The sequence below is a fragment of the Kryptolebias marmoratus genome, linkage group LG18 (assembly GCF_001649575.2).
Source record: "Kryptolebias marmoratus isolate JLee-2015 linkage group LG18, ASM164957v2, whole genome shotgun sequence".
NCBI lineage: Eukaryota > Metazoa > Chordata > Actinopteri > Cyprinodontiformes > Rivulidae > Kryptolebias > Kryptolebias marmoratus.
In genome coordinates this window covers 15,531,247-15,552,520 of record NC_051447.1, presented here as the reverse complement: position 1 = coordinate 15,552,520, position 21,274 = coordinate 15,531,247, and the positions used below count along the sequence as shown (strand labels likewise).

The 21,274-nt window shown below is 38.5% G+C and overlaps 1 long non-coding RNA gene across 1 annotated transcript in view; it reads right to left on the bottom strand.

The window, feature by feature from the left end:
- LOC112450785 overlaps nt 1-21,274 on the bottom strand; it is a 241,257-nt gene that overhangs the window by 74,361 nt on the left and 145,622 nt on the right. The window contains exon 5 of the long non-coding RNA XR_003039481.2: nt 10,428-10,537. This is a non-coding gene — a long non-coding RNA (uncharacterized LOC112450785). The remainder of the gene's footprint in view (nt 1-10,427; nt 10,538-21,274) is intronic.

The window sequence follows — 21,274 nt, the reverse complement described above, 5'->3', positions numbered from 1 at the left end:
TCATGGGTCACATGTTCCAAGTTTGGTCCGTTAATGACTATCACCATGCTGTCCTTCATCTGTTTAAATATGCACCTGTCCAAACATCCATTCATCTTGCTATCAGCCCTCGATCCACCATCCATCCACTTAAGATGCCACTATCTAACCAACCATGCATCCATGTATCAGTCTCTCCATCCATCATCCATCTTATTAAGTATTCATCCATCTACCATCAATAAAATCTACCCATCTACACATCTTCTCTTCCACTTGTCTGACAACTCAATGCAGAGATGCACAAGCCCTAATGACAGTGTCAGATGGGGAAAAAAGGCCTAATGAAACAACTGAGAAGCATTTTTAGTGCAAATTCAGTCAATAAAACCCATTACTGCTTTGTGATTGTGATGCTATAGTTATCACCGGCAGCCATCGTTTTCAACTTGCGTTCGACATCGACAGAAAGGATCGCCAAAAAACAGTCATAAATTCAGCGAAACGCGCGGAAAATGGAGATTGTGCTGTTGAAAGTTGTGTCTTCGGAAATAAATTTATTTTGCGGGTAAGAAAAACAAGACAGAGTGAAGAGAGAATAACGAGGTCTTTAATGGGCTTTTCAGATGACTAAAGATCCCAGGCGTTTGGCTGCTAATTAGTTTCATTCACCAGCCATGCTTTGGGCACTCTTGGTTTGTTGTTTTGCTTTTATTATTTCCTATCGTGTTGGCGTCCACTCTTTGAGGCTCCGATTAGTGTGCCGTCTGAGGAGAGGAAAGCTGGTGAGATGCCCACCCTGGAGTCACAAGAAAACATCGCTGGTTTTTTTTCTTCCGTTGTGAAAGGGGGTTTCAGAAACCAGAGTAGCTTGAAATTAACTTCAACTTAGAAGGAAAAAGTTGACTCGCAGAAAAGGAGTAAACACAGTTCAGGATTTGCCAGCAGAGCCTTTGGAGGAGCAGGATGTTGGAGTACATTTTAATCTTTGAGGGTACTTTCTAAACGGACGTTGAGCTCTCAGGATGGAGTTTAACAGCTGCAGCCAAATGTTAATAAAATGGAACAGCACAAAAAGGTGCAGGAATATAAAAAAATGATTAAAGCTATAATTTATCTTAGAAGGCTTTAATGGAGTTCATAAATTTTGTAATAATCCTCAGAGGTGTAAATAACCACATTATTTCATGAGCAGTGAGATGACAGGAAACAGTCACTATAATTGACATAATAAATCTGTTTATATCTTAATGTAACATAGAAGCATTAAAAAGGCATTATGAGCCATTTTACAGATGCGACAATTGTGCAATTATGTGAATTTACAATTCATAAATGTGACAAGGAAAAATATATCTATGGTTTGAGCTAAATTTATTTTTGTTCGAGAATACTAAACTGTAATACGAGAATCAATCTGGTATTGTAGTACTTGGATTGAAAATTTAATACTTCATGCAATGTTAAACAAGTGATTTTTCCTCTATGAGCAATTTGATGTTTAGTGGTCTAAACATCACCAAGAAAATACTGTGCTACATCACAGCTTAGGGATAAACGCACTATATTCATGTATACTCCTCTGTAGCATACTAAAGCCCTGTCTACCTTTACAATTATATTTTCTTATCAGTCTACATTTTTAAATAAAAACACTGAAATAACCATGCTGCACCACCAAGTGGCGAAAATGTTCAGATTAACAAATCTAAATGCAGAAAAAGAACATGCTTCGCATAACTGAAGAGCCTCCCTAAACTTTGTTTTTGTATTTTATCAACAAATAGTATTAATGGTTTTATCTTAGTTATCAACCGTTTAAGAACCTGATCAAAGTTTGATGGTTACAGTATCAAGATGAAGCAATAAAAACCCAGAATTTGTCCCTTTGCTAATTCTTTATCTTCTTTAAAGCCAACTGCTTTGATGTCAACTTAATGGTAAGAAAAAAAGAAATTCTTAACTCTGATTCTCTCCCTGGTGCCATATTGTGTTTATGCACTTGAAAGCATTCAGGGCATTTTATTCTTGTGTCCTTGTTTACTGATGAATTATTCTTTTGTTCCTTTTTAAAACAACCCTTTGCCTACCCTGAGATCTGTACTTCTGTTTGCCGTGTAATTTAAACCATTTGGATTTTCGCTCTTTTAGCGCCCGGTGTCGTCCAGGTTTGCCTTGCAGACTGATTGCCTATATTTGACCCAAGCTTTGTTGAATTAAACTCCAATTTTCAGTCTTTTCACCTGCACGAATCTGAGGTTTCTACCTGCCAACTGTCAGATTATGTCTCTTTATCCAGATGGTAATTCGTCTATCTGCTGTTCAGTCCTGGGCAGGCTAAGCATAAGGGATTTATCAGAGCCTTTGTTTTCTGATAAAAGCTGCCAGATGGAGCAGCAGACAAAGTTTATATCGAAAAAAATTTAGCAGTGGGACCAACTGCAAGTTTTAATATTTTGTTAGCATTTTCCCAAATGACAACTTGTCATTTTATTATCGACTCTGTTTGTGACATTTTTCAAGTGGGGTTGAATTTTTAAAGCCAACAGACTTCTATACGCTCTACTGCTGACTTTGAAATTTCTCTTCTTTACAAAAAAAATAAAAAATGCTGGGTTAGCTTCCCAGCACAATGACAACATCCCAACCAATATCAACACTACTTTTAGCTACAAGCCCAACTTTACCAGAAAGGTACTTGGAATTTTGATGATTTGGCAATCAGATAAAAGAAAAAAAAAACATGCCCTGCATGTCTTCAGCAACAAAATATGTAAAGTGTAGAAGCTCACTGGTGATGTAGTGACATTAGGCAGTGCATCCAGGAAAGAGTTGCTGCCTCTGCATATGTTTTCAGTATTTCGCAGGAGTGGAGTGAGGTTAAAGGCAGCCAAAAGACTGAGATATGGAAGTCAGAAAGCAAGTACAGTTGACTCGAAGCTTTTTCTCCGGCTCAAACGCCACGAAGCAGTAAATTATAAAACCACAACTTAAAGATTTATGTATTTCGTGCCTTCATCAGCTGTGGAGAAGTAGACCTACAGTCACAGTTGAGAAAAATGTTCAAAAATGAGATTAGTTATTGATAAGATGCCAAATCATGAATGAAGTCAGCTTTGTTTGTCAGTGTCAATTTATTTATAAAGCACATTTAAAACCACACAAGCAGGACTAAAGTATTGTGCAATAAAGCAAACGTACAACAAAAAAGATAGACATTAAAAGCCTAGCATTCATTGAAAGAATGCACATTCCCAGCTGCCTCAAAGTATGTGTTAGGGATAATGCTCAGCCACTGCCACACCATAATTCAGCTCAACATCTGTAAAACTAAATGAGTTAGAGCCATTTTTGTGTTTGCTAAGGTCAGTTGGCTCTGGTGGCCATCTTGAATTGGGTAGACTCTACACTCAATGACGACTTTCTGAGAATTTCAGTAAAATCTGTCCATATTTTGCCAACACTACAGAAAAAAACATTTACACACACGAGAGTTTTAAAAAGTACTGCCTCTTGCCTTTGGCAGCAGGCAATAACACAATCTAAAAAGGCTGAAGAGATACAAAGAGAAAATTTCTGTGTTTTGTTAACTTCTTGTGTGCGACATCTTTTAACATAAATCTCACTGCATAAGTTTTTTTTTTTTTTTACAAAAAAAGCAGGTTACAGCAACAGCAAGTTAGTTCCCTCCCTTGAGGTTTATCGCCAAGCAGTGCAGAACACCGTTCGAATGATTACGTTACAGAGCAAGAAAACAATTAGTGTCGCAAACACTTTTACAAGTTCTAATTTGCTGCATTTAAAAGAACGCTACACTAGCTAACAAACAAATTAGCTGTCGGCTAATAATTTCAGCTCTTTTGAGGGATTTTTCCCCCACTCTTAGCTTTCCATGCAGCCATTAATGATTATGTGACATTTTTTCATAAATGGTTCTCATTTTACCTCCCCAGGACCCCTCCCTCATCAACAGACTGATGGAGGAGAAACTCATCTGTCTCCTGCTTATCTTCCTTCACCATTTGGCAGTCGCATCACTCTGACCTGACCATCCATCTTCTGCCTTCTCCCTCTATCCTTGTGTTCGTCTGTATATGTCTTGGACCTTGAGCTGCCCGATTGTGTTTTACGTTCAGTCTCAAACACTCCACGTTTCCCCTCCGACAGGCTCTTAAAGCTCCGCTCGCTTCCGTCGAGCATCAGATCTCCGATATGGTCTAAAGAAACGGGCCGTCTCAGTCCGCTTTGCTTTCAGCTCAAAGTTTATTGGGGTTGATGCATCTGAAGGCAGCCAATGACAGCTTCGCAACCCCTTTGAACTTCACATCAAAGGGGAACAAAATGGTGGACGCTGCGTGGCAATTTGATCAGAGGAAATGAGCTGCGGCCTTCAAATGTGGGCCATCATTTCTCTGAAATTCAACAAAGCTTAAAGAAATCAAGTTTACCCTTTGCTATTAAACATTAAATTATTTCAGTAGAACCAGCCAATGACCTGTCCTGATTTGAAGTAGAAGTTTTCTCAACTGGCACCGACTCCACACTCCATTAGCATGATGCCAAGCTGTCCCACTTATCAGCTGCTGCCTGAACTGCTGCATCTTAACTTTAATGGTTTTAAATTTGCTGCATGCAAGTGATAAAAATCCATTTGGATGTCTTTTAAAAAATGTGTGCCTAAAGACTGTGGGGTAAATGAATAGGTGCCAGTGATATGACTTTTTCTAGTTGCACAGCAATCTATTTTGAACATTCACAAAGTGTATCAGAGGTTCCCATCAAGCTGCTGCAAAGCAGGCACTTGTTTCAATCCATTTTATAAGAAAACATCAGATAAAGCATGTTAGTGCACTGCAGCAAATCAAATTACAGCTCGCCTGAACATGAGTTTAAGTGGCAAATACACTTCAACATTAAAAGCACCCTTTCTTAAAGAGGCCCATAATGTATTTTTTCTTCTATGAGTCATGCTAGTGGGAAATACCTTGCCAAGAATAAAATAATCATACAGATAAGGAAAATGTACAACAATTTTATAGCAATTTACCTTTGCAAAACTCAAACCAAATACAGTGAAAGTGAATCTTACATTAAAATTTGCAGCTACAGTTTGATCACACAAATCTACATTTATCTAATCCGGAACTGTGTATTGTGAAGAGTTTTTGAAAATTGCACTTTGTCTTTAATCTTTGTTTTCTGTCTTTTTTTGTGATTGTAATCATTTTATTTTGTCATTGGTTTGTAAGTGGCAACAGCATGAACTTAAATTAATGAACAGTAGCGGTCTAAAGTGACAGCGCCTGTCTCAAATGAAGGTGAAAGTCGAGCACAAAGCTGTTAGCTAATGCTGCATTTTGTTTTGTCTGAAACCACATCTTTGACCAACTTAACGGTGGTCGATTTTCTAGGTGTAAATCAGTAGGATTTGGCAACTGTTGGGCTCGGTAACCAGGCTAATGACTACTCCCAATACAAACCAATAACAATTTATTTATCTGCATTTTGTGTATTTAAATACTGCAGCAACAGTTTCACTAACAGTGATTATACAGTACTCTGAGTAAGGCCATCGACCAGTAATAAAATCTAAACTCCTGGAGGAAACTGGAAGTTAAAGCCGAAAAAGGAACCAGCATCATCATAGGCTTGTCTCACTAAAAGTTTTAAGTCCTGCCCCATCCACGTAAATGAAATACAAACACCTGAGATCAGTTTTTCCATTGACATACGTCTTACTGTGCTAATGTGTGTTCTAGTACTCATTTTTCTAATTTAATTCTAATAAAAGAGATCTGATGCAACACCACAATTTTGTGCAGGTGAGCAGGCAGGTCTTGGGTCCGGTCCGAATACTCGCACTTCCACCCTCGTGTCCTTCAAATTCACGTTCATGCTGAAGGGTTTGAGTTCGTAGTGTGTCCCAATTCTACGGAGTGGTCTTTAGCTCCGCCCCCTTTGTGTACTACACCCACCCTTTGGCTAAGCCGGCATCCAGGCGAACTTCGGCGAATTATTTACCCACAATACTTCGTCACAGTTACGACGCAGAGGCGCAAGTTGAAGACGTAACCCGTGCTGTCCCAATTCTCCAGTTTTTGCACGCTTGTAACCTGCGCACACGAACCCTTCTGTGCACTTTGACTGAGTACACGCTTCATAGAGGGGCGTAGGGTTTAGTGCGAGTATTGGGACCGAGCCTTAAAGACACACACCTCTCGTGCACAAACTCTGGTTTCAAAAATGCAGCATGGCAGTTTCTAAAAAACAGAATTTCGTGGCTTTATTCCAAACAATGAGAAAAGGCAGTATTCTTATTCTGTACAATCGAACAGTGAGACAAATATAACAAAATACAAATCATCCAAAGAAAATTTAAAACAGGTTATTACTGCTGTTATCACCGTGTTTCATCTATATTCAACCCTGAGATTAGGGTTGGTGAATACCCAGCCCTTAAAGTCCAGCTTTGGGGGACTTTAAGGGGACTTCGAAGCCAAAAAATAAACTTAAGGTCCATAATCCTTCCAGCAGCCTGCTGTAGATCCTAACAAGTCACTGTCAGTGGGTCATTATTGCCCGTTTTTTCACAAGTTAGTCCATATGTTCTTGAACTTAAAGAATAAAGGGTGTAATGTTTTTATAAAGCACACTGATGATGTGCCTGTGCGAATAAAACCAACATAACTGTGCGTGAAATGTAATTAAAAATATTTGTGGTTTACAGAAACAAGAGAGGAACAGGTTTCCTGGTGAATTTCCAGTTGCCAGAACTGAGTCGCTAATGTTGACAGTTGTCAAGTCTTAAAGCAGCCCAAAGCTGTTTGTATCGATTAGTCAGAACTTTTGTGTTTTGGCCACAAATGGATAGCTTGGAGCCTGGCAAAGTTTAGCCTCCTATGATTGTGATATTGTGAAAACTCACAGGAATCAAGCTGAGTTGCAAGACAGGGGATTATCTGGGAATGGGAGATAAAATTCCTTGCAGGTAAAAAGACGACTTAAAGCCATCTCCTGACGTTGTAGCTCCAAGAAGTTGGCTGGGGATTGAATCAATCATCTCGCAGAATGACATGAGCTTGAAAAGACGGGGGGGAAAAAGCCGACAGCCCGAGAAAACCAGCGTGTCCGCTTCCAGGAATGTGGCAGCCGTAAGTGAACATATGTGACTGAGAAACAAGCGAATGTGGTGTGTTTTAGTGGTTAACATATTTTCTGTTTGACTTGACAGGAAAAACAGCTTCAAGCAAAAGAACAATCTGTTTCTTTAGTGATAGGGTTTGAGAGCTCAAATGGTTTCTTCCCAGTTTTGCATTCATACTAATTAGGCAGGGGCTGGTATGAGATTCTGACAGAATGATAATGCTGAGCAAAATTGTTACAGTACTAAAACATTTTAAAACATGATTTATTTACTTTTATTTAAAAAGAAAAATGCCAATATTACTACTTCTGCCTAAATTTATATCCCATATTGCTTAGTAATGATTATATTATAATTATAGTATAATATGCAATATCATATTTATTTATAGCAATTTTAATGTTAATGTATAAATAATGAGGGTATGAACACAAGTAAACTAGTTAACAGTGTTTAAAATCCGTGTGTCCACATTTTCCTGCACTCAGGACAGATTTTAAACCCATTTGTGATCAGCAGTTTTATTTATACCATTTTTATTTACAGTGACATTAAACATCATGGCTAACTTTTCAATCTAATTACAAATGTTAGGACCAGTTTTTGAGCTAAAACCAGAGAGTCAGCAGGCTGTTTTTAAAACGGTGACATTATGGACACATTTCACCATGAGCAGATTGTTTAATGAAACTGTGGGGCAGTTCTTCACATAAATATGAGCTGAAGTTTTCCCTGTAAGAGACTGTTTATGCTTAGCTGACTGTTATGTCATGCACTTTAAAAAGAAAAGGTCTGTTGCCTTCCTTTTTTATTAGCTGCACAAGATACACGAGTGGCAGATCAACACTAAAGCACAGCAACAGATTTATTTATTTAGTGTAATTCTAAAGTTATTGTGCTGATTGCATTAAATATTATTTTTCTGCTGTTCTGGTTTTTGAAAGCCTGACAAAGGCTGGTTACCAGCCTCAGTAGAAATTGGGCAGTAGGGTTTGTATTTCACCTGCTAACATGCCAACTCTTGTAGCTTGTTGCAAACATTCATTTCAAAGCAGCATAAGAGGCGGATGTTCCTCTTCTGGAAGACGAGCCACGACTGAACAGCGGATAAAAAGTATAACCAACGAAGGACATCTTCAACACGGTAATTTCTCTCTCAGATACACAACTAAATGAAGGCTCGGAGCAATAAGTCCCTTAATGGTGGAGTAAAGTTTAAAAGAAGAAAAAATTACACCTTGTCCTTGTTTTCTTGTTGAAGCCTTTAAGCCATAGGAACAATATGACAGGAAAAATTAGTGGTTTTAACACTTTAACATCAGGGCATACCTTTATATTAGTAACTGGCCCAAGCCTAATATTTATGCAGAATTTAAACACTCATGCATAGTCTTGTCTGCTCCACATGCTAAATGTCACATTTTGCAAGTTTCTTTTTCCTAATTATTTTGCCAAAGTGAGTGCTTTATTGTCTTGTTTTGTTGCTTTTCCAGTCTTGGGACTAAAAACTCATTAACTGCACGTTACTGTAAATAAAACCGTTTGAGATGAAATGACTGGATTTTATATTCTGCCCCACATAAAGTCTGATGAGCATGCTAACGCACGAGGACACGCCACATCATATATTTGTTGACGACGAAGTCAAGATAAGCATACCAATCAGCAAACCAAGCCGCAGTGCTTGTAGTGGCGTAGCCGGCAGCTATATTCATTTGTTTCTCCTTACAGCGCATAAGATGGAGCTGAAGTGGAGGTAATTAAGAGGAAACACTGTCTGCATGTTCATTCACTCTTTACCATTTTGTCTGCATGCTGTGTATGTGTGCACATCTATCCCCAGGGATGTGGACTGTCTCTTTTTTGTGGGTAATTATGGGTAATGTAGGATGACAGGAGCACAGGCATATTAACAATAAAGGGGCCACTACATCGACTTACAGCATATTGGGGGGGAAAAAGAAACAGTCATAGTGCCAGAAAAGAAAGTATGGACACACATGAGCAAATAACACCTGTTTCCCAAACATTTTTGAGAACACTTTGTCCATCAAACAGCATAATAATTTATCTGTACAGACAAGACTTATACCGGTGGTCTTCTTTTAAAATTAAGCAAATTTAAATGATCTTTTACTGACAGTCATGCTAGTTTTCTTCACTTGTCATATTGTCTTTCCAACTCTGTACTTATGTGGGCTGGCAGATTTTTTTCTGCACAGAAGCAGAGAAAAAACAGCAACACAGATGTGAGAATTAGAAAATTAGAAATTAGAAAAGCTGTGCCATGTAAAATAAAACTATATGCTAGAAAAGCCGAACCGCCTAAAAGGAATTATCGTAAATTGTAGAAAAGCTGTGCCACCTAATATAAGTTACCGTAAATACTAGAAAGGTTTTGCTGCCTAAAATGAGTTTTAAATTGCTGAAAATTGAAATACCATCAACGCTAGTAGAGTTTTGCTGCCTAACACAAAATTACCGTAAATTGTCGAAAAGCGCCGCCGCACAGAGTTAGAAAAGCTGTGTTGACTCAACTGAATTACAGTAAATACAGGAAAAGCTGCATTTAGCTGCATGGACTTAAGATAGGGGTCCCCCCAAATGGGACCCCTATAATTCGGTTCTGTTAGTGAAAATGTTTTGGCATGGAGGATACAAATTAGAAACGGTGATGGGTGTGTGTTAGAAACATGCAAACTATATCAGGCTGCAGTTGTGCACTGCGTCTCTGCGTGAAATATCAACACTTCCTCAGTGAGGGTATGTGTGTTTTTACCCGGCAATGCAAAGCAATTTAACTTGATCCATTGCATTTATGCAACAGCAAATTCACAGGGAACACAATTATAGAACAAAAATGGTTTTTTAGATGGCTTCTTTACTCTGCTGTAAATGGATCGCCAGTGCTATTTTTTATTTTAACAAGGTAAGCAGATCTCCATCCGTGACAGGAGAAATTATAACAGCAGCAATAATCAAGGATTTTTCCCAATAAAAACAAGTTGGTTTGTGTGTGTGTATAAGAGTGTGTGCATTCTGTAAGAAAACCATTCAACTGTTATTTTCTTGGATAATCCTCACAGAAGAAACCCTCTCTAAACAATATCCTCTGTCATTGCTTGAGTTTAAATGAAACTGAGCACCTGTCCACATTAACGCAGGTATTCCACAAAAACATTTTGGTTTGAACTCTCATCTCCAACAACATTGTTCGGGAATTATAAGTTTTAACAAATGCTTTTCCACAAGGGGTATTTTAAGTGACAGTTTAAGAAAAACAATTGCATAGCAGCTTACTTACTGTGTGTTCAGTTCTGTTCCCTAATTGGAAAAATCAGCAGGTTGTGATGGACTGGTGACCTGTCCAGGTGGACCCCATATCTCAGCCAAACATAGATAGACACCAGTTCCCTGCAAATGATAAAGCAGATATAGAAAATGGAATTTTAGCTTGGAAAACTGAAGGTTTCATACCAGCCTTGGCCTCAAAATTCAATATGGCTGTTTTGCAGATAAAAAGACTGAAAATTGCACTGATTCTTTTGTTTGTACTTCCATCAATTTTTTACTTTATTAAATCAGCTACACATAGTACTGTATGATCTCTTCCAGTGAACATTTTCATACAATGTTTAAATGCAGTAAAATGCAGAAAAAGTGCAGTTAGTGTGGTCACTGTATGCAAGAATTGATCAAATCCTGATTTTCCGACTTGCACCTTGAACACTTAAGCTAAGTGTGGCAGCATTCCCAACCAAAGTTCAAACTTATGAGGCAAATAAAACAGTTTTCAATTATTCCTTTATGCACAAGAAACTACAACACTAAGCTTAACGATTTTCTCACTTTATCCTTGCTTTGTTGCTGATTAACCTTAGTTGTGTTGCTAAGGTTGACGACAAAAGTGGAAACCGAATCAAAGAATAAACAGTAGATGCTTTAGGAGAATGTTTTGTCTTGCTTCGTGGTGAATGCACTGAAATAAAATCTGGACCTCATACAGGAAGTTGAAGTCAGAACAGGACCATCTTCCCTGTACACCACACAAACAAATGAAACACTGGCCTCATTAAACAAAAACCAAAAAAATAATTAAATTGTTGATTCTTGTAATTCATGCACTTATCTTGCAGCTGTAACATACATTTAGCCTAAAAAAATAAAATAAAAAGTCATGTGACAATAAGTAGACAGGTTCCCCAGACTAATTAAAAAAATCCAACATGGCAGCCTCCCTAAGACAAATGTTGCACCTTCTTTACAGTCGATGGGTTAATGCTGATGTTATCGCCACCTGGTGGCACAACAGGAGTATTTCAGTGTTTTTGATGTAATTTGTATTTTTTGTCTGAATGCCACCCTCCAATGGAGGACAAATATTTAACTCATAATTGAAAAATCAAATGCAAATTGATGTGTAGCTGAACACGAATATATGAGGGTCAATTGATATCCAAAAGTTGTCTGAATAAGTTAAGAATTAAGAAAAAAAAGGCAAACTGGTGAAGGAAAAAAATAAAGTCGGGCAGACAATCTAGAAGAGTGGTTCGGGTTGTTGTACAAGACTGACTTGGCATTTTGTCATGGAACTGACCACTGAACATATGGCGTCTTGTCTATAAAATGGTGTAAACACTTACATTTCAACAGTTTCATTAGACCTTAAGAGATGCTGCTTACATGTAATTAGAGTAGTAAATTAAAAAAAAAAAATAAAACAAGTGCCTTGGGAGGTTGAGAAGTCCTCTGAAGATCGCAGCTATCAGTTTAAGTTTTAAATCTATCCATCTTCTACGGGAACGTTTTAATAAAAATCTGCCTCCTCTAGGGTACATCCTACAGCACCGGCCACAAATGGACAGAAATGTCAACCTCCTTTATGTCGTTATGCATTTTTAGTCTGTAATTTCCTGCAACTGATCAGATTTTCTACGGCGTTTCTGTGTCTGACTTCCTGTCTGACTCATCTAGTCTGTGCTGGCTTACATAGCTTTCGTCAATTATAGACAAGACGAATTTGTAGCAGAGCACAGAATCCAGCTACGTCTAGGAAGCTATTAAAATGCACCATGAGCCGTTTGGTGAGAAAACAAACGTTGACTGAAGAGGACGCATCAAGTTTAGAGACAAAGCTGGAGCAGGAGGGCACCGAGGGGTTATATTCCACCACCGGATTCTAAATAAAAATATTTTGTTATTCTTTCCTCCCACAAAAGGCTCACAAAATGCTGCAGGGCTTTGTGCATGCGGTTATTTTTAACCACTTATTTCTGTTTACTAACAAGCTAATAGATACATTCACATTGCCTGTTCATGATGCCATTTTAAAATGATAAAATTAACCAATGTGAGTGAAGTAAAATGTGTTTTAATATTATTTAATTTTACCAGCTACTCTGGTTTTCCAATCACTACCTTACTGAAAGTGTTTTTGTTTTTAATGTGTGGTGATGCTGAAGAGATAGTACGACTTTCCAGCGTGACTGGTGCCATCTGTGATTTAAAGTTAAAGACTGAACAGAAATTCATTTAACTCTGCTCGCCCAGAAATAACCTGAATGTGGATAAAACGTTCAGCTACTGAGACAAAAAAGGCTCGCATGATGTGGGATATCTGCTTTTCTGTTTGTCCATTTCAAGGGCGATTACCCAGAAATCAGAAAGAAGATTTTCATCACAGTCACGGCTTTTAAGTCAAATTCTATGATAAGGAGCTGTCATTGCCGGTATAAACAATTAAAGTCTTACCTGTTGTAGATAGCTCTTTGAACAATGTCAACTGAAGAAAAATATTTTAATCCAGATTGATGAACTCACAGCTAGATCGAACAGGACGTAAAAGAAAGTGGAAGTAAAATTTTTAAGCGATTCACAGGAAGATTATTTTATAAACCCTTACGTTGCCATCTGTTTCACATTCTGTTGTTGTTTTCTGACAGAATTTCAAGCATTAAGACTCCTTAAAGGAAACAATACTGCTGGAGCTTTTAATTAAGATGCTCTTATTTTGAGAAATTTTTGAAGTTGTATCCATTTTATGCATTACTGTAAGACTAACAGCTATTATCACATCAAATTTTAGCTTAGCATTTGCAAAACTGACAGGTTTATAGTTATTTGTTGCGGTCATCAGTTGTAGATCTATATAAAATAATTACTTTAAGATTGTCATAAAAATCCATTCAGCTGTTTGTGAGATATTTTGCTAACAGGTGCATGCAAACACACTGGCAAAATCCTAATTATCTGCCTTCGTATTTCCACAGCGGGTGATAATTACAATACTTCTAGTAAGTTCTCCTGACAGCACTGGAAGTGCTACAGCTAGCTGCTGCTGTCACTATCCATGCTTGCAAGTAATCAGAGTTTTATAGAGTTTCCAGTTTGGCCTCGACTCCACAGTAATTAAACAAACTTCAATTGGGACCAGGTTAAAGAGCTTTTTCTCCAGCTGTAGGATGTTCAAACAGCCATCTACAACAGGTAAGATATTAATTGTTCATAACGTTTCCCCAAAACTATACTTCAGAATACTTTAATTATTGCTTTCGATGCTCAACGCTGACAAAAGAGCAACAACAACAAATATGAATGAAAAAAAAGGTACAGTTGGTGAGGAATCCTAACAGGATCTTTGATGAGTTGATGTTTTTGAAAAGCAGGATCTGTCAATAAAGCTAAAAAAAAAGCTGCTAACCTCGACAACCAGAATGAAAATAAATATATGTGTTTCTTAAAATGTTCAATCATTGCTTTAAGTAGTCTCTTTGGAACATTAAATAAAAGAGGGAATCTAATGATACAGTCAGTGGCTCAAAAGCTATAAACTACAGGAGGTAATGATGAGTGGACAAGGGTAATAAAAAGAAATTAATAGGAGACTGTGTTGCTTTCTTGGATATACATTTTTTTTAGACTTCCTAGACAAATCAGCACATCCAGTTCTGTTTGATCCAACTGTATTAATAATAAATTAGCTGAGGGTTTCACTGCTTAAAAAGCATCTTTTGTTTGTTTCTTTTGATTAAAAATGCATTTGAAATCTAAATAAATCAGTTTTCCTATTAAAAAAAGCTTATTTCAATGATTTTTTACATTTGTTACCTTTTAGAAGAAAGACAATGATGATGGGTTTATCAAGCTGGTTGTGAGAGGGAAACAGTAATAGATTTTTACTTGTTTTTCCTACTTTTATCCCTTTTTTCTTCATCTCTAACCCCGTATAGGTGGAGTACAGCAGGGGGATTATAATCCCCCTTCCATTTCGCCTCTCAGGTTAAGGGCTCAGCAGGCAGCCTCACAGGGAGACACTGAGCTCCCCAGGCATAAATCACACACCCACGCCGATTTCCATCCCGACTCCCTCTTTTTTTTTTTTTTTTTGACATTCACTCTTATTTTCCTTTTTCAGTCTTCTCCATTTGCTCCTCTGGCTTTCTTTCTTTGTTTTATCATGCTGCCACGTCTCCCGTTATTGCTCATTCTGCCTCGTTCTCCATTTTTTTCCTGGTTTCCTACTTTGTTTCCGCTCTTCCTCTTCCTCCTCCTCCGCTCCCCTGCCTCCTCATGCAAATTCAACATCGCACCATCTTTTGTCTCAAACTGCGAGCGGATGAGTGGCCACTGGCTAAATGCAGCATGGGTGTTAAAATTATACTCTGGTTATTATTCACCGTTAATAAGACTTCCAGGCAAAGAGTTCAAAGGGTGACAGAACGAAGAGGCGAGCGGAGGAGACGACTGGGAAAAAGAATGAAAAACTGAAGTTTACTTTTGATTGCTGCGTTTTATCATTCTTACAATTATTCAGGATAAACGAGCACAATTTGTGTTTTTTTTTTACCTTTTTGGTTTGGCACACAGTGTGTAGGAGACTTTTTTTAACACTCATGTGGGACTCTAATTCCAGCCTTAGCATCTAATTATATAAATTGTGCTTACAGGTCTTATTGTACTGTACACTTCCCCTTGGAGAGCTGTAGCCCGTCTTCCTTCATGTCTGCTGCATTAGCAACAGAAATAAGCACATTAGGCAATTCTGTGCTCCGTAATAAGTTCTGAACCTGAGGGATGTTTTTGAGTAAAAATGTCTGGACAGAAACCAAAACAGCTCTCACTGCTACACTTCTCCTCGTTTGCTTTTCCTGTTTGTGTTTCACCCAGTTTTCCCTTCTTCTGTTTCCATCCAGCGTGGCTTCCACCAGGAGAGATGAGTTTTGGCTTTGTTTTCTTGTTGCCGGCTGGCTTTCTCCTCCGATTGCCGTGTGATTTTACAAATATGAGCAGATAGGGCAGTTTAACCCCACAGGAAATCACTTCTCATGTTTCGCAACAGTCAACTTGTCAGATCGCCTGGTGTCTTCTCACCCCCAAAAAACAACAAAACAAAAAAAGAGAAAAGTACAGCAGGATTCTGGGATTTCGTGTCCATCTTTGACTTGCTGTTTATGTGAACACAATCATGCTTTTCTGCACAGTCCACCTGCAGCAGCAGCTTTGTATTTTAAGTCAAAGCAGAATGTTTGCTCTACAAATCTTTCACACTGCTTGTGTGCTTACTCATGAAATGATGGGCGTTAAACATCTTGTAATGCAATAAGAAAGCAATACTAGGTCTACAGTCTCACTTAAGACTTTAGAAACACAACCTATCAACAAAATAAAACCAAATCAGAACGCATTGGTTTGATGTGAGTTCCGGTGAGCAGATGAATTCGAGCATCTAGGAATTTTCTTCTCGGTCTTAATGAGGGCGTTGCTCTGGTCCGTTGCGGTGAAGAGCTGAGCCGAAAGGCAAAGCACTTGTTTTACTGGTCCCACTATGTTCCAACCCTCACCTACGGTCGTGAGGTTAGGATGCCTCTTAGGCGCCTCATTCTGGAGGTTTTCTGGGCATGTCCCACTGAAGGGAGACCTAGGGGCAGACCCATAACTAGCTGGAGGGATAATCTATCCTTTCTGACCTGGAAATGCCTTGGGATACCCTAGGAAGAGCTGCAGAGTGTTGCGGGGGAGAGGGATATAGCATTAAATAGCACTGGCTATTAAAAACCAAAAGGGGAACAAATTTTAAAAAGCTGCTAAGGGTAGTATCCCACCGAGCTACAACTGTTGGAGACTAGTGAGCAACTCAAAATTGCGAGAAAATGGGAAAATTTCCAGTTGCAGTGTGATTGAATTCCTCATGTTTTGGACCAGCAGACTGTGGAGTCATGTTTTGTACAGACAGTTTTTGAAAAATCCCACCCTTTTTTGGTTTTACAGCTTGCTAGACTATATGTAAGCTGTGCTTCTTTCGCTGCTGACCTTTGTCTACATTGTACCTGCTTTTTATATTTGTTTCATCTACTGGAGAGCACTTTTATAATGAAGACAGGCAGATTTGCACCAAGCTTTTCATTAATTAATTATCATTGGCATGGTTTTTACCCCTGGACATTTGGGGCTGTAGCTTTGGATGTTTTCTGTCGTGGAAGAGCTCCCACGAATTACAGCTCTACCGCTTTAAAAATTACAAAAACTAAACCGGGAAGTGTTTGAGACACCTGCACAACTCAAATCTGCTGAACATGTTGAAAACTCTAGAAAATTCATGGCATTATTTAAATTAAATCTTTAGCTATTTAAGACATATACGCTTATTTTGGTGCAATTTATGCTTCTTTTTTAACTATTTATGCAGTTTTAATCCAAAATAGTACAGCTCTGCACACGCTTTCTGTTTGTGGGCACCCTGACAGACAAACATGAGATACTGACAGGTGGACAGGTGAGAGTAAATACTGTGTTAAGACAGGACGCAGATATCCAGCCTAAATAATGTTTATACACAAATATTTAAATACCGCATATGAGGCGCCAGATTTAAGGCTTTTTGACCCGGTAAATTAAGCTACATAGTTAGCTCAGGTTACTAATTAACTGTAAATAGCTTTACCTCGTGGTTAAACTAATTTATTATCACTTTATTGGGCTTTTTATCCCAACATTGTCATCCAAAAAACAATGTTTCTGAAAGTTGTAACAATACAGTACATTTTGTGTTAAACACTCTCCTCTCACAGCTGCAACAACTCTTTATTGCGTTAATAATCAGTTTCAACCTTGCAAGTGCCGTTTGCAAACGAGTCGCCATCCATCGCAGCCCAAAGAGACGCTACCTTTCAGTTCAACTGTGACTAGAAAGGCCCCTGAAGAACTTGGACTGAAGCATATCTATCGCAACACAAATCCAAGTTGGGTTTTTCTGCAGAATCACTGCCAGTAAGTCAAGTTACATATGCAGAAAGAAAGAAAAACAGCTGAGCCACGCAGCGCGCTGTAACTGTACTGCTGACAGGCACTATCTGAAGTCATTAGGAAGAGAATTTCTTTCACAGATTAACAATAAATTAGCATTACTTGCCACCCGTACGCATTTCCATATGCTTTACTCTTGGAAACAGTTTTGATCAATTTATTTATTAAGTGAAAATAATTACCGTCTAATGAATCATCACATCCACTCTTATATTAACACACACACAAAAAAAACAACAACACGGTGCTAAGAGGCGGGAGAGACCAAGCTTAGTGGAGACCCGAGGTGCATAAAATCCGAGCAAACATGTTCAGAAGCCACAAATTAGTAGGAGGCTTTCACTTCATTAACCTTAGCGAACACCTCTGTTTGTGGGGGCAGCAGCAAGACGACGTGCACCAACACGCGTGCACAACTAATGAGGTGGGCAAGCATGAAGCAGCACCCTTCATGACCTCTGACCTTCTGACCTCTTTCAGTTACTGTTCTCTCTGAAGTTCAGTCTGACCCGACTGAATCTTGATTGTTTTAGGACACGTGTAAACACCTGTGGACCTCTAATTAGTTATTCACAGATTACCTACATGCTTTCCTAAGGCTTGTGAAGAAAAAACACGATTCACTGTTAAAACAAGATGTTTATTTGATTATGAAACCTGCTGAAATACGAGAAAATTTCCAAGTGTTTTAACAAACTTTTTCTCTTTTGTCTTCCAGGACAACTGTACTGAGTTATGAGAGAAAAAGAAAATCTTTGGACAGAAGGAGATAAAGCCTTTCTGCTCAACCCCAATGTCTGAATGTCCCAGTTATCAAAGTCTGACAAACTGAAGAGAAAGCCTTGGCGGGTGACTGCAGTTCATCTCATTTGCAGTTCGTTTTTGTGTGTGTCATGTAAAAACCTTCTTCCCCTCGTTTTGTTGTTTTTATAACTTGGAGAAAAACTTTCTTTTGCTCAGTGTTTTAAGTCCAGCTAACAAAAGAAAGAAAGAGAAGCTTAAGATGAGAAATAACTTTCACACTGTTAAAGAATTGCTCGAGTTCGAGCGTCGCCTGTCGCCTGACCGACCACAGCTTCTGATCCGGTGAGGCACCAGTAACTCCGCGTGATGAGAAAGATAAAAGCAGCAGCAATTTTTGGGTCTGGCCATTTCGTTTTCATTCTGTTGAGATCTGATAATAAAAGTTTATAGATTAAATAATCTAATGATTGAGTTCCTATAATAATTATCCTGTTTGGTCATTTTGACCTGGTGTTCCTGCTTTAACGAGAGCTAAATATGTGGTAAATTAAAGAAAGGTTGTCACCCCTCCTATCCTAATTTATCAGCTACAGGTGAGAGGACATTGCAAGGTTTGTATTTGCTTGTAACATAATCACAGGTCCCTAAATGTGAGGCCGAGGCAGTGGAGGCAGCAGCATCTGTGAGCCAAGTATGTGTGTTTAAAGTTGGAGATGTTTTTCTCCAGATAATGTGTGTTGCTTTGGTGAAATCGTGAGGACAGGAAGAAGATAAAGCAAGTGATTGTGTTGAGTGCTTTATCCATCTTCAAAGACACTTGAAAGAAAATTTAACAATAGGAATATTAAGGGCTCAACAGGATAAGCTAACCTTCAGTTTTCCTTTTCAAAGTTCTCTAGAACAATATCATCCCACTGAATATGAAAATGCACACCGCAGCTGAAATATAGGACAAAGATGCAGTTTGTGTGTGTCTGTGTGCGAGCAGAGGAGAAAATTTGGCTTTGACTGAATAAAATATTTCCCAGGGGCTTCTCAGCTTGGCGCTTTGCTGGAGGAAAGCCTGGAGCATCTTTTCAATATCACCCCGAGAGAGAGGAGCAGCATTCAGGAAGGGATTAAACAAATTGTCACCCTTCTTCCTCTCCGCCTTTGCCACCAATAAGACGGGGCTCGTATGGGGTCCCCCGAGTGCAACGTGGTCGATTATTTGACTGGGATTGTACGACCAGACGTGTGTGACTCGAAGTGATAAATGCCAACGCCGGTTTAGATAAATCAGAATTATTGCAAGCAAGCAAGATTTTATAGATCAATGCTTTCAAATCACATCTCGGCGCAGATACGAAGATAATAGTTGTTATATGTCAAATGTGTGTCTTTATACAGCAGCCATGTAACTCTTATTGACCTGTGCTAAAGGGGATTGTTATTTTGAAATGGAGAAGAACGGCTATGAAACATTAATATCATACCTGTTGTAGATATCTCTTTGGCTAGTCCAAGCAGGGTCAGAAGCAAACAACTCCAATCTTTAAAATTTCATAGCAGTTCTTGCAAACACTATTTTAGAAACTTTTATATTCTGTCCACTTTCATATTATTATGGTTATTCTAGCAGACAGATGATAAAACTGTCCAAAGTGCTACAGCTAGCTGCTCCTGTGACTTTGTGCTTGAAAATAATTGTGTACTTTGGACTGTAAATAATTGTGTAAACCAAAACTGGTGGTGGCGTAAAGGTTTATAAATAGAATTTGCATGATAATTTTTTTTTTTTTTTTTAGATTAGAGTTGTTTCAAGATAAAAAAAATCTTTGATTTTGGTCTCGTTTAAGTCAGCCAGATTTAAACTATTTCTCCAAACTAAATCTTTCTAGAACAACAGGTTTGATACTAACTGTTTACACTTCCAAAGGTCTGAACTATAGCTTTAATTTAATTTTAAACCAGGATCTTCGTCTCATTTGTTTCAGCTGGGTGCATTAGAAAGTCGCAGCCCAGACCCAAAGTGTTTTAAAAGGTTTGCAAGGGTTCTGGAGTTTCTTGCATGAGTTGCAAGGCCTTACTCTACAGCTGCAAGAATTTTTAACATTTTTAACCCCCCCTCCCCTTGTAAAATAGTCATTTTTTTTGGTGATATGTATTCAAACACAACTTGTGACCCAAATTTTGTCAGCAGAAGCTTATGACTCGATGCCATCTGAAGTGAAAATTAGTTTTTTCTTTTCCCCCCAATTTTGTCTTCAACCATTTCCCAACAGTTGCAACCCAGCAAGATAACACCCTAATCAGAAAGAAATGTATTATTTTCAAATATAAATGTTTTCTCCAAATCTCTGTGCCAATATTTCATGAAATCAACGTAGAAACGTTTTAAGGAGTTAACACAAAAGCAGCAAAAAGTCCATTTAATTTGAACTCGTGCTGTAGGTCATTAGTTTGTACCTTTTAAATACAAACTCCCTCAAAACAACTGCTGCCACAAACTGAAGGTTATGGACATTTCAGACCCAATCATCCGTTTAATACGGTGGCCCTGAAGTGCAAACCACAACAACATTACCGAAACACACAAACAAAAAACGAAACAAACAAAAAACGAAACACACAAACACAAAACAGAAACGCAATTACATTAACAAACCGGAAGAGGTAGGTCCCAGTGGGAGACCTGAGAAATCGCTGATTGGACGAAACCACTTTTGAGCCGGAAGTTTTTCTGGTTTTAGCTCGTTTGTTGAAAATATTGTAACACTTTCCTGGTTATGCGTTAGCTCACACAAAGGGCGACTCTCGTGGAAGCTGAACAGTTTTTATTAACTCGCTGTTGTCAGCCACAGCTACGCCTTACAGACACACACACACAAAACAGAGGTTATTTTCCCTCCCTTTTCTTTCCCAGCCTCCCCTACCTCCTGTCTGAATCAAACCACAAAACATGATATAAATCTAACTGCAGAACATTCTACGACATGAATGTTATCGGTAATCATTTCTTGAAGACTCTTGCCACAACAACTGCAAAAGTTCGGTGACTGCCCTCAACCAGCTCTTTTCCACAGGTCGGGCAATACATGGTGCTGTGATTGTCTTCCCGCTTAC